Raw genomic sequence first — 7228 nt, 5'->3', positions numbered from 1 at the left:
CTAGCCGGCTGGCGTACTGACGGGCACTGCAGAGAGGGGGGGGGGACGAGGGACGGATGTGGAGAATAAGCCCAACGTGTGAAAGTGACCATTTCCCACAACCGCGCGCATGCGCGCTCGTACATCAGCATGCAAGCGGCTGTAACGGGCCACGTCTCCCGCAGACCCCCATCTCATTAGAAGGAAATCGGCGTCCGTATCCGTTCCCAATCAGCGCTTCTCCAGGAGTTTCTGAGCTGAGGCGAGCGCCGAGCAGCGGTGTATTTAATGCCTTTCAGCCTCCCTGGGCTTTAGTGTTCCTGCTCCTGCATTCTGGCATCATCAGCCACTCAGGCCCTGCAGGTACGGAGACGCCCGCCTGGTCACTCCGGCGAGGCAGGAATCCGAGTGCGGGCAGCCATTTTAAAAACACGGCAGGCTTCGGCTGTCCGACATTCTCCGGAGGACCCGATCCAATGTTCCGACTCCCTCTGCGGCACACCTGGGAATCGCGGTTCGGTATTTCAAGCAGGAAAACAAAAAGAAAGAAAGAGAAAGGGACAGGGGAGAGAGGGAGAGAAGGGACCATACAGGACTGTGACATATTAATTATTAACAAACTCCGCGTAAACGCGTAAACTCTCTCCCGCTCGCCTTCACTCTCGGCCGCCCCCCTCCACCTCTCTCTCTTTTCACCCTGCCTCAAACACTTCAGAGGCTCTCACTCTATCTCACCCGCTATCGCTCCCCAGCACACACACACACACACACACACACTAGTTCTAGCCACTCTTTTTCCACCAAGTTTTTTTCCCCCTTTTTTTTTCCTCCTCTCAGTGAGATGCCGTGTGCTGCTCGTAAAATGAAGTGGAGCATGTCGGGGGTTGGGGGGGGGCGGGTGGGTGTCGGTGGTCTGCGGGGGGGGGGGGGGGGGGGGGTGGCGGCGGTGGTGGGGGTGACAACGGTGTCAGGCGCAAGGCCCCGAGAGGGAGAGAAAGAGCGAGAGGGAGAGAGAGAAGGGGAGAGATGATAGGTTAGGACAGGGGAGGGACACCACAGGAGAAAGGGAGGGGGACAGGAAAGGAGAGAAAGAAAGCGAGGGAGCCAGGGGAGGGTTTCAGGTGTTGAATCTCAGGTGTGGAACGGAGGAAGTGCACAAACAGCAGGAGCGTCAGAGTCTTACGCAGTTTGTCCTGAAACCTGCCCACTACCAACAGCAGCCAGATGGAAGGTGATTTGCATGAAACATGAAAATACCATCAGAAAACTCAATTAGATCAGAATAGGTCAATTTCTCCTTCCATTTGTTAATTTGGGATTAACTGTACCTGTGGACCAGATATGTTTCCGAGGCAGTAGAACGGATGTGAATGGGGCCAAACATAATAACATTGGGTTGACACTGTATGGAGTGGTGAGAGAAATATATGAGAATATTACACATGAGATATATATATATATATCGGGAAAATCAGCAAAAGCAACTTTTTTACCCAGAGCCAGTGTAAAAGGTAAATACCACAAAGTTCTGAAAGTCTTAATCTACATTTTGTGCTGAAGGCCTACTTTTTAAAATTTAAATCACACAAACAACAATGTGCAAAGAAATGAGCAGACAATGTACATATTAAGTGTACATCAGAAGGCAAACAAATCATTAATTGTACAAATGTACTTATATAAGAGGAGCATAGAAACATGCTCTGCATCCAAGAGTCGTTCACTCCTTCTGCCAAAAGCATGAACTCTCTAAACTTGATCTAGCTGGACAAAGTCATGAATGTGGTCTCCATGGACACAATCTCCGTGGTCGTGGTTTCCACGGGCAGAAATTCTTTGCGTTGCTGAGTGTGTGAAGAGTGTAAAAGAGCCCGGCTGTATGCCGCGTTGCCGTATTGACGGCTATTTATCAGTGCTCAGCTGCTGTGGCGCTGCTCGTTATTGGACCAGGCGGAGAGCGTGGCGGCAGACCAGACTCCTCGGTTACTGGCGGAAAGGCTTCCTGCCTTTGGGACAGGAAGTCCAAAAGCAGAAGGGATGAGGTCATCAAACAGAGCCGTGAACTGCGTGTCCTTGGGTGAACAGCAGACCGGAGGGGAGATGAAGGTCAGTGCTGCTCTGGAGGTGGGCTTCATAGGTCAGTGGGATTAATGCAGGGTTAGTGTTTTGGATGGTCTCATATGGATTTTATGTTTGTGTATATGTGCATGTTCAGGCTTATTTGTACATTTTTTTATAAAAATGTAACAAATCTATACACATTTTGTTGCTTCATGTTCCTGAGCTTTACTGGGTGTGTTTTAATTTATAAGCATCTTGTTACATACATGTTGTTATGCAGGTAGTTACATGTGTCTATCATTTGTATTATCTTTGGATACAAGAGAATTATATGTGTATGTATATGGGGGTGTATCTGTGTCTATGTAAGAGGTTTTGCTCTTTGTATGAAAGTATTTGTGAATTTGTGTGCTTGTGTCTGTATGAGTGGGTATGTATGTGTTGATAAAACAGTTTGTAGATATTAGAATTTCTGTGCTAATGTTTCTGTTAACGTCTGCTCTTAAATTATATATCAAAATTAAAGTGTGATAAATTCAAAAGATTTTACACGTTCATTAAAAGCTGTACACTCACACATACGTATCGCGTGTCTGAAGTGCAGGGAGCACATGAGCGGCAACCATTCGCTGGTTTATGAAACCCACTGATTGGCCAATGGGTTTCATAAACGCGTCACTGGAAAAAATGCATAAATGGATTTCAATGGATGGCACTTGGTCCATACTTGAAAAGGTAAACATTTTTACATTTTCTGCCACAAGCACACGTGTTATAGTCTTAATAGTCTTAAATATCTGAGCTAGCCTTAGCGTGCATTGTCATGAATACGTTGTAATTAATAAGTTACAATCAATTGAGAGATCAATGATGTGTGTTTGGGATGGGATGAGGTTTTTGTGTTGGTATGTATATTTAATTTCTTTATCATGTGTCTTTCTGAGTTTGTGACTTTCTGTGTACATTTTCGTAAGTATTTGTGTGTGTGTGTGTGTGTGTGTTGTTTTGACATGGTGCATGGTACACTTTTACACTCAATGTTCCAAATTTTATGCTCTTCAAAGGGTTAAATGTTTGCTGTGATGAAGTTGTTGCTACTTTTCCTTTACTGAGCATCTCATGAAGCTGCTGCTGCTGAGTAGAGTACCACCATAAAGAGAGACAGACTTGAACCAGACTTGATTGTCTTCTGAACACTTTTCTGTGCTGTATTAGATTCTTTAAAATCTAATACAGGATACAGTTTCCATAGAGTTGCTGTGTACAAATGATTGCTATGTTGTGCATGTGTGTATGCATGTGTTATTCTTTGCATGTTTGTCATGCTTGTTTCTGGATATGTGTTCCTTGAAAGGTCCTTGTTTATGTGTGTTTACATGCTTGAGTGTGTGTGTGTGTGTGTGTTTTATGTCTTTCTGAGTTTCATTTGTGTGTGAGGCAGGTTTCACTCATAATGGCAGGGCTCCTCAGCACTCTGTGTGTGTTGAAGATGCCACCTGAGGGACAGATCGAATGGAAAACAAACCCAAACAATTTGCTTTCAATTTGCGTGCCACTATTTTAGTGTTCTTGACCCACATCCCCCTTTACCAGCACACACACACACACACATACACACATACACACATGCGTGCGTGTGCGCAATCGGGCACGCAGGCTGATGACACACATAGTGAGGACAGCTGCAGTGACCACGCTGGCTGGGAGGACCATCTCTCTCTGGCCTTCACCATGGCAACACTTCCCCCTGCGCAGCCCTGCAGCTGTATCAGCCGCCTGCGCGTTGCATGCAAACCAGAACTGGGCCTGCAGCACACACACACACACACACACACACACACACTCACACACCCGCTATCAAATACACACTTGCTCCAACATTCATCTATACATAAACACACTCATAAACATGTAACGATTTGCCCACACACACACACACACACACACACACTCACACAGATACAGTAGACAAAGCTCCTGCTCTCAAAGACACAAACATGACAGAAAACACGTACGGATTCAGAACTCTCAGCTCCTGCTCTGATGGACATGTGCTGTAAAACATAGTTCTACACACACAGACACACATACACTCACAGGTACCACTAACACTGACATTTATATTCACACACACACACACACACACACACACACACTCTCTCTCTCTCTCTCTCTCTGTCTCATACACACACACACACACACACGCACACATTGCTGTTATGCTCATGTACAAACATATTTTTGCAACACCCTCACACTCAGAATTTATATGGCTTTATAAGAACTGACTGTAATAACTATGTAACAAACGTATTACAAATGTATTACTAACAATAATGTAATGTAACTTCTGTTGATAGACTTAGTGTTAAATTATTTTTATTTTTTTTATTTAATACTAATATTTTGATATCGTTTCTAGCCACTAAATGATCTAACTTTTAGAAAAAAAAAAATTTGTTTTCTCAGAATGTTTGATATGAAGATATGTGACATATTACAGACATAAATTATTCCTACATGGACACAAACCTCCACTTACTCACACACAGACATAATAATTTACACACACGCACTTACTACAAACACAGACTTACAAACGTGATCGTATACACATTTCCTCTTTCTCTCCGACAATAAATCTTACACTCATACACTCAATACACTGATCTTCCTTTTAGTGATTTTATATAAATTATCTATATGTTCATATACTGCTTTCTATCCATATTACAAATCATTATAATAGGAGTAAATTTACATCTACACATCCTTAACACACAAACTCATGCATCCCTCCCCAATCACACACATACATAATGTGTTTATTCATAGTTTTGATGCCTTCAGTGAGAATCTACCATGTAAATGGTCATGAAAATAAAGAAAACACATTGAATGAGAAGGTGTGTCCAAACTTTTGGCCTGTACATTACAGAGAGATAGTAGAACATGACAGCTAGTTCTGACCTTATTTTTGAATACAAAGTGCAAAATTTGCTTTAATATTCATTACACAGGACGTGACCTGTAAGGCAGATGTACATAACTATGCTTTTCCGACTTTCCTCATCTCTTCAAGGCCTTGAAAAAATAAGTAACTACAAACTGACCTATGTAATCTATGTGTAAATATGCTACATTGTTTGCACACTTGAATGTTATGTGCCCATGTTACATCAGCCTTATGTAAAAATACACATCTAATCAGGTTAATTGACTTTAATTAAATGCATCATTAGACATAAATTACTTTTGCAAACACACCTCCTAAAACACCCATAACCATGTTGTAACGTTACAGTTGATTTGAACATCAAACCTGAAAAAACAGTTAAAAACTATTAAATATGATGTATCTGTTCACTCTTCAAGTGTTGTGCATTGGCATTTATTCAGAAGATTAAATGGGAAAAAATATTATTAGATGTGTGCATATTGCAATATTGATATGGCTCTGACACACTGCCCTGCCCTTCAAATGCACACACTACGCTTGGGTTAAACACAGAGCTGTGGAACACACACTCACACGTTGTGTACTTGCACACATGGACACAGGGGGCACGGTTGGAGCAGAAACAGATGTGAGGGAAATGGAGGAGCGCGGGAGCTTTAAGTGGGTCATCTCCGACACAGAGCAGGTTCTTCAGACGCACGCTGTCTTCCTTGCCTCTCCTCCACCCTCTCATCTGTCCCTTCCCACCATTCCACGCTTCTCCCGCCAAAATACACGCTCTCCTGCAGCCCTCTCGCTTACGCCGACATCTCTTTCCAAAGATTTCTCCAAAAATTCAATCAGTAGCCGTCCAACCAGAGTCCCTCCTCTTCTCCTAATGTGAATTTTGGACATGGTTTCAGTTGTAGTTTAATTCAAAAGCACAGTCATTTTTATTGGAATGAGTAGAGAAGTGGGATGCAGTGGTTGTCATCATTCATAGGTGATCAGGAGTTTTTAATAAACGGGATTAAGCCCTTGTGGAGTGAAAAGAACATTTAAATCTTCCATTTGGCAGCAATGGATCGTGTAGGTCTTCACTTTTGCCCCCACAGGGCCCCCAAAAGTGAAATTATTAGTGGAATAATTTCACAGCATGTAAATATTTCAGAACTTTGAACTCTGACGAAATGCTAATTGTCAAGACTGCTTGTCACCTTTGGCTGCAAATAAAAATATTAAAATTAAATATTGCTAAAACGATCCAGTTCTTCTATGTTAGACCTTTTGAACATACGAGGTGTAAGAGAAAAGGGCCACAACACAATAAAAACACACTCAACTTGACCCTCATCACATAAAGACTTCTAATTCTACCGAGGTCCCATTTAAGAGAATGAACTCTTATGACATAATATTACACAAATTACAGAAACAACTATTCCATCTCCGAGGATATTGTTATATTTTTTAATAAAAATGGATGCAATAAAAATTGATCATGGTTGGTGTTAAGGACTGAGAAGAGAACCAAGCCTCATGAAGCTTTTAAAAACTATCTCAGAGGCCACTTGCTCGTTACGAGGTTTGGGACTACCGACGATGGAGAATGCTTACTCCGCTCTTTTACCGCGTTATCTGGGGATTTGCCTGCTGTTCACCAGCCTCTCCTGCCCTTGAGCCACTGCATTGCTCTCCACCTAGCTGCTTTTGACTAACATAAGCAGGAAAATTCAATTATGACTCCAAAAACATCCCCCCGTAGCTTCACTTCAACTCAGTCTAGCTAAGAAACACGGGGCGCGCACTCATTAGCTAATTAGTTAGAGGAGGAAACAGCTTTGGCTCCTGAAAGCCGTTCAGCGCTAGCCGAGAAAAGCGAACGTGGAGAGGAGGACGATGGCGGCTTAATGGGCCCGATGAAGACGCGTCTCAGTATCGCCGTGGTGACAGAGGAACGCTCTTCATGTTTCGCTGGCTGTGATAAAGAACAGCTGCTGCTGTCAGGAATGAATCCGGAGGGTGACCATATCTGCATCACTAGTCATGTAAACCGCTGCGACGCCAAGGATGACTTTTCACAGTCAACTGTCTTTTCCCAACTGTAACCAAACACATTTCATTTTGCTGCGCACATGAAGTAGTGACAAGCGTTCCATCACATAATCCGTCCTGATTTGGGGTATCTTATCATTTATTTGGGGGGGGTTTGTTTTATTGGACAGTTGCATCAAGCAAGTGACGAAATTT

At 43.0% G+C, this 7228-nt stretch overlaps 1 long non-coding RNA gene across 1 annotated transcript; it reads left to right on the top strand.

Annotated features, from left to right (window-relative positions):
* The first annotated feature begins 1837 nt into the window (after nucleotides 1-1837).
* On the top strand, nucleotides 1838-4225 carry LOC114793092 (uncharacterized). Its single transcript, XR_003750196.1, has 3 exons — nucleotides 1838-2775; nucleotides 2985-3009; nucleotides 3482-4225. It is a non-coding gene; the product is annotated as an uncharacterized LOC114793092 (long non-coding RNA).
* The last annotated feature ends 3003 nt before the right edge of the window (nucleotides 4226-7228 follow it).

The sequence above is a fragment of the Denticeps clupeoides genome, chromosome 6, assembly GCF_900700375.1.
Source record: "Denticeps clupeoides chromosome 6, fDenClu1.1, whole genome shotgun sequence".
Lineage (NCBI taxonomy): Eukaryota > Metazoa > Chordata > Actinopteri > Clupeiformes > Denticipitidae > Denticeps > Denticeps clupeoides.
Note: the sequence above shows the minus strand (reverse complement) of the source record. Positions and strands in the feature narration are given on the sequence as shown.